This window comes from Etheostoma cragini, chromosome 21, assembly GCF_013103735.1.
Source record: "Etheostoma cragini isolate CJK2018 chromosome 21, CSU_Ecrag_1.0, whole genome shotgun sequence".
NCBI classification, from domain to species: domain Eukaryota; kingdom Metazoa; phylum Chordata; class Actinopteri; order Perciformes; family Percidae; genus Etheostoma; species Etheostoma cragini.
This window is the reverse complement of record NC_048427.1, coordinates 13,511,387-13,520,764: the sequence shown is the minus strand read 5'-3', so window position 1 is coordinate 13,520,764 and position 9,378 is coordinate 13,511,387.

The following is a 9,378-nucleotide window of genomic DNA, read 5'->3' as shown; positions in this document are numbered from 1 at the left end:
AAGCGTTTAATGAATCCTCCCCACATTGTCCATACATGGTTATTATCCTTGTGCAGAAATGACTGCTCTCCATTTTCCAACGATTTTCTGTCCACGTTGGTGCATAACACGGCTTCCATTATCTGCTGAAACTCAAGAGCTCGACCATAAACGACAAATTCACCGATCAATGCGGTAATTTCATACAGGCATATACAAGGGGTTACAAATGGGGTTACAGAGAGGGATGTGTGTGTGTGTGTGTGTGTGTGTGGGGGGGGCAATGTTACATTTTATCCCCAAGACACGCCATGAAAGCAGACAGGACCTGTCTGGCGGCGTATGGTTTTACTAGGAAAATGGACAACTGGACGCTTTTATCTGCTGGCTTTGATGTTGAGGTGAGGAGGCTGATGGAGGTTCAAGGACAATTGCAACGCCTTGGGAGAGCGGGGGCCAAGGAGGGGTGGGGCTGATGCATGGGATAGATTGGAGCGAGGGGAGAAGGAATGTGAACATATGCTAGAGAAGTGAGCAAAGACAGAATGAGATGAAAGAAAAAAGGGAGTGAGAAAGGAAAAGCAACCGTTCTTTAAACATTTACCTGTGCCTGGCTATGCTGAGGGGAGAAACGGCTGTTTGATTCCATTACACTTCTATTACAGCTGTAGTTAATGGCTGTGTCACAGTCTATTAACTGCATTCATCTTTGCCTCTGATATATAACAGGACATCAGCGTTGAACAAAGACAGATGAATGTGGCTCCCTGTTTTGCCAATTACAACTCATACCTTATTTCCTTGCACAGGATGAGGTAGACACACGCACGCGTACACAGGACATTGACCACAAACACAACGGAAACACATGTTGCATACATTCTAATCTACTGTACAATGTACCAAAAAAAAAAAAAAAAACAGTACAGACATTCATCTTTTGGTTTCCACATTAACGTAGCAGTGACAGCCAGTAGTCTGGTGCGATAAATGGGAACAGAGAGAGATGGTTTAATCTAAATACCTCAGTATCTGAGATCAGTACACATGACAGTTCGCATATATTCAGCTGACAGACGACAAACAGCAGGAAAGATGTACACAAGGGAGTGTGAGCTTCTGTGTGTATACACATTTAGCTGCAACTTCATTCAGACGCCTGCTTTTATCTGACTGTTCTGAATGACCGATATGTTAAACATTGCAAGCTAATTTATTTATGTGTTGAAAAGATGTAGGAAACAGGGATGCAGTATAGATCACATGCTTTTACTTTATTCAAGCACTGAAACCTTATTTATTCTCATGTGCTAATATTGTAGGTAAATGCCAATCCACCAAAATAAGTAATGTTAATCATAATTTAATAACAGTAATAGATCAAATATGTAATTTCTCTGCGCTGCAATAATTTTAAGATAGGGAGTCTACCCACAAGTCTAACAAGAAAGAGAAACATCTATACAGACTGAGGATAAACTACTAATTTGACTGCAAATGAGCTTAGTTACTAAAAGGCATGGGTTTGTATGAGATTCCGACAGCAAAAATTAGGGCTACACAATTAATCGCAATTGTATTGAAAAATGGACTAGTGCAATATCTAAATCCAAGGGGGGAACAATATTTGTTAATGGCAAAATATGTGTCAAACCATTCAGAATTAAGTATTGTGGTGCTGAAGCAATGTCCCGGCGAACAAATTGTATCCTACAGACTAAAGAAAAAAATTAATTTGGTATAGATTCCTCGCAAAAAAAAAATATATAATCATTTTCATTTCTTTCAATGTTAATTTTCAATGAAAACAATCATTCTTCCAATATTGTGAATCATACCACAATCTCATTATCAGTCAAAATTATCACAATTATATATTTTCCTCATATCGTGCAGCCGTATGTAAGTTATTATTTTTGAAATATCTGGGTAAAAAAAAAACGTTTCCCATTGAATACAATGCATTTTATTTTGAAAAACACTGCACACCTGCAGGTACAGGGATTTCTGAACTGCACTTTCTGTCCTTGAAGACAAAAAAACAGCTCTTACTGCAGGAACGATGTGGCGGAAAATGTTAGTGGTTTAAAAACTGACTTTTTAAAACCTTGAAACCCGTAACCGGCCCATGTCTAGTTACAAATCCTAGTAACAACGAGGCAAGTGTACATGTTTTATGTTTAACGTGTCTCTGCAGCTTGAACACTAAGTGACATCCAGTTCACAATCACACACCGAGCAACGAAAAGTCCCAGTGTGACAAATTGCTTATTGCTATGGTAATACTGCAAAATTTCAGTTTCAGTTATTAAATACACTTGTGTGAAATTACTCAGCACTGTATTTTACAGTCTGCCATTTTAGTGCCATTAAAAAATTCTACAAAGGTATGAATAAAGTACATAGCATAATACACTACTGTTTATTAGATGAGTGATGACGTAAAAGGACAATAATCTTTAAATGTCTAAGATCTCATTTTACTGCACAATATAGATATCTTACTATTGTACAGGGACTATAGTCAATCTGTGAAAAGGAGAGAGATTCAGGACACAGCCTTAATGTAGGCTAAATTTCCAACATGGTATTGAAAAACTACAACTCTGTGCATCTTTTTTCGCTGATGCTAAAACATCCAACCTGCAGTAAATCTGGTAGGGGGGCTCTTGGACTGTCAGCAGCAGTGTGCACATATCTGTATTTGTATAAGACAAAGGCAGACATTGATAAAGAGCTCCTTCTACGTTAATTTCATAAAGGGATTCTACATGGTCTCAGCAGTGCCTTCAAATGAGCCGCTCTGAGATGAAGCTCTCGTTGCTGCTCTACTCCCTGCTGGCTCTCGCTACCCAGCATTAACCTATTTAGGGCAGCTTTTAGGCATCTCCATCGCTCCTATACAATTTCACAATTTATGAAGCCTAATCAATACAGAGTGGAGCCCCTACATGAAAAATGGTTCAGTGGAAACTGCACAACAAAGAGAGGCACCCTTTCCCTTCAAGAGATACCACTTTCCAAATTCACAGAACCTAATACACAATGGGAGAGCCCAGACCCCACAATAAGACCACAGTGCCCAGAGGTTAATACCCTGTTAGAGCAGATTTATTTTACCCACTCTCTCTCCTGCCTTCATCTACACCCCTGTCATAAAGCTTTATCAAAAGCTAATTATGCTTAAAAACAATGAAATAACTCATAGGACGGCGGCCTGTACAGCGCTTAATGTATAAGCCTCTTGGCAAGAGTACCCCGCACAAATGATATTGTCACTTACCTCTTAATTAAGACAAGTTTGCAGGCACTCTTTGGTTCATTTTAATTTGTATTAATTCTCTGTCAGCCCTCGTTATAGACATTAATGAACTGCATCCGGAAGCAAAACAAGGCTTTTGACCTGAGCAGGAGTTAGAATAAATCTCTCTATCATTTTAGCGTTGGCTGTGGGCAGACAAAAAACAGAGGGAGGTATGGGAGAGGAATTTAAAGAAGCTGGCAAAGTTTTTAACACATATTTAAAAGTCTGTGCTAAATACTTTATGCCATTCAGTACCGATCCAAAGAACAGAATAAAGCAGAATTCAAAAGACAACTTGGGTTGCATATTGCAGTGCAATTGTACTGACCTAGCCTGATAACAGACCTTTTAACAGGTGACATTTTGACATCACATTAGGAAAAAACAGGTGTAAATATAAATAATTAAGGCTGTATTCTATTTAGTCACACAGACATGGTTTACTGGGACACTTTAATATACATAGTGTTATTAGCAACACCTGGGACTTTCCAACAACAAGTCAAACTGTGCTGTAAAAAAAGTCAGACTGAAATGCTATTTTATTTCACTTTATGCACCAAAAGGATCGCTTAACAAATTGTGCCAGGTTTGCACCGGCTGCTTGTAAATCCATTAAGTTTGTGTGTTAGGCCCTTCTAAAGTTTAGAGTATAGGTTCTAGCTCAGGGTAGTGATTACCAAATCTGGTTACATCATTAGAATTTTAGATAGCAGAAAGATTTTAGTAGTAAAAATCGGCACTGCAGCAGCACAAGGCGGAAAATGGCTGGAAAATGACAGTTTAAAAGGGGCCAAACGATAAACAGAACTGTCATTACTTTGTAAGACATGTTTACCTACATAACCGAAAGAAATGTACTTTAAAGTTAGTAGAAAGCCTAGTCATGCTGTGAAGAATGCAATTTGAGAAATAGTGTTATTTTCGTGACTTGCAAATTCAAAATCTCAGTTTGTATCATAATTAAAAAAGCCTTTTGTGTCAGGTCAGGTGTGTTTAACATTACAATTTATTTTACTCTTTACTTTAATCCGTCAAATCTACTAGCAAGCAAACTTTAGTTTTTTCAGTTTGCTTATTCAGTTACTTAACTTATCTACTACTGTTCTTAACAGTAACATTAGTCTCACTTTGCCAGCCCATCCACACACTGCGAACCGGAGGGGTGTCTGGCTATTCCACTTAGCAATCCGGGATGGGAGAAAAACATGCTCTGTTTATTGGCATTTCTCTTAACCAATCACAATTGTCGAGGGCAGTTGCTAAGATCCGCACAGTGCCGCTCCAAATAACCATGCGAGAGAAAACTCAGATTGACAGACAGAATAGCTAGCCCTTTCCATTTAACATCTAGAGATGTGAGGAGCAGGTAACCACAGTCCTCATAAATCAGAGTTTGAAATTCCAACAAAAAAACACGAAAGGAAATGGAAAATACATGTATCCGGCTGAATTTCCAGCGGCACTGGTACAATCCCGGAAGTCAAATGTTTTAACCTGGTATTTTATGGTCCACATATTCAGTAACAACTTAATTTAAGCATATGTTTCTGATTATTAAATATTTACATTAGAAAGAGAAGTTAAACCTTCTGAGCAGGTGATGGAACAAGCTCCAAGTAAAGACCATGGTTCCATTGAAACAACTGTGACGTCTTTGCTTTACAAAAAGCTACAGATATAAATTAAACACAGAAGAGAGATATCAATTTCCCCAACCACATTCATTAAAGATATACAATAACCTGCTGTTTTGCTCTTACTGTGCTGTCACAATTTCCACCTATGCCTACCGCACTTAACTTTAAGGGATCTATTATAAGAAAGCCAAATCTCTAATGTATAAGAGAAGGTCATGGATAATGTCCACTGCAGAAACTCTGCATCATAACACTGATTCTAAGAGAATTAATGGGCAGCGATTGGCTAATGAGGCTGAAACTGCACCATTCCAGTCAATTTAACCAAACAGTCTGCCCTCAGTTGGCATTTTGATCACGTAAATTACAAAATATCCCTCTTGCTACTCGTCATGCATCCTCCAAAGCTCAAGGTTTTCACTGTGAAGTTCACTGGACAGTAACTGCTATTTCATCAGTAGAACCTGTGCACCTAACCGAGACACACCTCGCCATGCTCAATCCTCCAGTGTTCACAGTTGTCTTTCTAGGAGCCATATCGGCAGTTATGGCCGCTCTAGGAAGACGGACTTATTGTTAAATGATCCATTCATTCTATGTGGCTCCGTTGGCTCGTTCAGAGAAACTGGTCAGTGGAGAGTTGCTAATCTGCCATGCTGTCTGTGTGTGTAGGGCTGTAACAGCATTGACTGAATGTTAATTGCATTCCCTACACAGCAACCTACCTACTGGTCTAATTGTCTGACTGCTGGACTGACTGACCACCTGTCTGAACACCTGATTGTGGCTGTCTGACTGCATCAATATCCAATTTCCGAAATACGCCAGTTTGCTTGACTCCCTGAACGCCAGAACATTTGAACACCTGACTGTGCACGCCCGTCTCTCTTCCTGTCTGTCAATAGCTGTCTTACCTTTGAGAGTGAGTGACTCGCACACGATCGCACCGAGTGATGTGAAAGGGAGATGAAAGAGACATCCAATATTGACAGCGGTTTTTATTTTTTGGAAAATGATCACAACCTGCCATCACCCATCAAATGAGGAAAATGAAACGGTACAAAGTAGAGTAAAATCTGAATCTGGTCGAGCTTCTCTGTAAACACCTAATGATGTGTTATTCACTGCAAATAATTACTTCCAAACTTTGTCCTTCAACTCAAGTTATTAGCTACTTTAAGTGTACTGCGGGAATGACTGGACATTCAAGGTGAAAAGCTCAGCGCCACTGTGATAATCAGAGCGAGGGAAACGGGCCACAGCCAGCGCCGAAATGATCTCTCGCCAAGGGAAAAAAATTGCATGTGGTGCATTATTATTATTTTATGTCAAATGCTTTGTAAAGCATTTATTGCAGCAAGAGGCAATAGCAGATATATTTCTCACTGGGATAATGTGCACCAGAGCTTCTTCCTCTGAAAGTCTCTATAAATATTCAGACCCACGGTCCAGGGGTCGTGTTGGGCGAAAGGAAAGCACTGGTTATTCAAACAGTGTTTTTGCTGGCGTGTTGCAAAAGGTTGATATAGGTCATGTTGACTGAATGACCCCACACCCTGCCTCTTTTCTTCTGTACATAATATTTAAAAGTATCCTCTATTTTACTGTCCCTTTTTTTATCTAGCTCAACATTTTTTTCTCATGATTGTTCCCCATTTACCTGCATTTTTCCTTTCCTGTCATCCATCCATCCATCCATCCATCCAACCTACCTCTGCATCTCTTTAGGAGACAATACTCACACAAACCAAAACCACATTGAAACGTAAATTATCCCCCTGTACACCACCGTGCTCAGAGCCCTGGTTCCTGTCTTTATGCTAAGCTAAGCCCCTGCTGGCCTTATGTTTACTGTACAGGCATGAACATAAACTCCCAGCAACAAGGCAAATAAGTGTATTTTCCAAAATGTTGATAAGATAATTCTATTAATTTTGTTGGCCTATTTTAAGAGTTTTGGCCATAACTTCTATTTGACATGATAACTTACCAAAGTAATAGATGAGATCTGGGACAAGGCTGTATTGCTAGAGTTCACACACGCAAACAATTCAGCCAATTTATCTATCTAGAAATAACACAAAATATATCCAGAAAGGTTGGTAATAATCCATCATGGCAAAGTAATGCTATGTGCGTACACAATTAAGCATTTATCTTTCTAATGTTAAGTTTAGACAACCTAAGGTTTATTTAAAGGAACAGTTAAATAGACTTTTTACATTTAAAGCTTCAATAAAGGTTATCAAATCTAGCTTCGAGTTTGTTACAATCCACATACAGTTTGTTGAATTAGATGTAAAAATATGCTTTCTCTCTCTGCCATTGCTGGCCTTTTTGTGAGAGCCCATGCTCAGCGCAGCTCGCTCTTCGGAGGCAGACCATTAAATCAGCATCTGAGTGATGAATATTGATTTACAATTTGAATGTCAACATTATGAATGAAGCTTCGAACTATTTGGTACATCCCTATCTTAGTTTAACATTTAACTTATAAGTTACCTGTTAAAAAGTAATCCAAAACTCAGCAAGAAGGCAAATACATTTTTCAAAAAAAAAGTCAATTCCATCCATCACATTTTCTCTTTCTCCCTGCTTTAATACTTATTTTACTTTCCTCTGTCCTTGTTCACACATTTGGATGGATTCACTCCCTCCAAGAAAGTATTTTTCAGGCAGCAATGTGCAAAAATAATGAAGGTCCACGTCACTCAAAAAGCACCGCATTTATCCAATATTAAGTTTGATACTAATAGTATTAAACTGATATCAAAAGTTTTGTAAGTCACAACATGATGCTCAGTTTGATGCCATGTTCAGATTCCCAGAATCTGCTTCTGAACGTATATCCCACCTTCTATTCCTCCCTACCTTTGTCCCTCACTCAACTTTTTTTTCATCTCCTCTATCTCCATTCTGAAAGCCTCAGCCCGTTCAATTAGCCATCTGCTAGCCTGGCCGGCAGCAGCAGAAGCAGTGTAACCAGCCACTTTGGTAGTGCGACCCCCGGGGATCAGGACAGGTGAGTGGGTCGCAATCAGCCACTTTGATTACTCCCTCAACCACTGCAGAGCAACCAATTTACCACAGGGTTACCACTGAACCCATTAACCTGTTAGCGTGCACAGCCACCCACGAGGAAATTGGAAGCTGGAGGAAGGATGCAACGTGGCGTTTTCTAATGGAAATAATGTCATGTGTGCCCTTTAGGTAGAGCAAAATAAGATCTAAAAGTGGTGTATGTGTATGGGACTCCATGGTTGCCTGTGCTACAGACAAAGTTTTAATCAGGAACATAAGAGAGGGACTACTGGCACTTCAGGCTCTTTGTCTCAGATCCTCACATTTTAATTAAGTTTCTGTTCACTGATAAGTGTTTTTTGTAATCCAAACTCATTAGATGATAGTCTCTTTTCAGTGCATTGGGAAATACATTAAGCCATATGGACTGTATCTCAAACATGCATCAGTGTTTACCTCGGAGTTTGTGATAGCACGGTCAGCAGGAACAGGCAGCAATTAGCTGCTAGTATGCCCCACTGATTATGCTGTTAATTGTTTTTTTTCCCCCTGCACCTTTTTCCTAAACATGTTTTTTCACCAGTGGGGATTATTTGAATGTTCTCTGCTAATATTATTGTAAGTCAGTTCACAAGTTTATATTCCTCTCCCCCCTTACAGATGTATTGCTGTTGCTAGATGCATGAATGTTGAGTGGTTAGTGAACGAGACACGATCACGCATGTGAAACAGGAGAAGAGTTGGCTGTCAAGTGGTTGAACTATGCTCACGGCTCATGGCAGCGACAGCTTGCTGTTCTGTGCCTGAGCTGGAGTCCACAACCCAGCATAACTACCTTCACTGAAAATGGCTGTATGTTCAGTACTCACCTGCTGATGTAAGTAGTGTTCACAGACGGCAGATCCCGTTTTCGTGTGAAGTGATTTCCACCCAGGGACATCCAGGCAAAGTAGCCTGGCTAACTTCCGAAGCTGAAAGCACGACAATATTAAAGACCAACATTAACCAAATGGTGTTGCAATGATAATGTAGTTATTACTAAAGGAGAATCGTACAGGGCAGACTGTTATAGCTTGCATGGGTATAGTAAAATAGTAGCAATATACACCACCCTGGTATAAAATATCCATCAGGAGTCAGAAATAGCACACATTAGGGTGTCAAGCCGACCGCCCTGTAAATCCATGCAATGATGCAAAAAGAAGAGAAAACAAAGACTTTTCATGCCATTTGCCTGCTATAATGCTAGGAATTATGGAGCTACTGTGAACAATTTCCGCTCTACTTTGGAGTCAATTCCACTAGGCTACACTCCAATGGGATAAATGAGACCACAGGAGGAAAGGATGTGTGAATAGGGATGGATGAAAGAAGGGATGGATCTGTTAGTAGCAACAGACTTTCCTCAGATCAATGCAGTGTGAGATTTCTTTA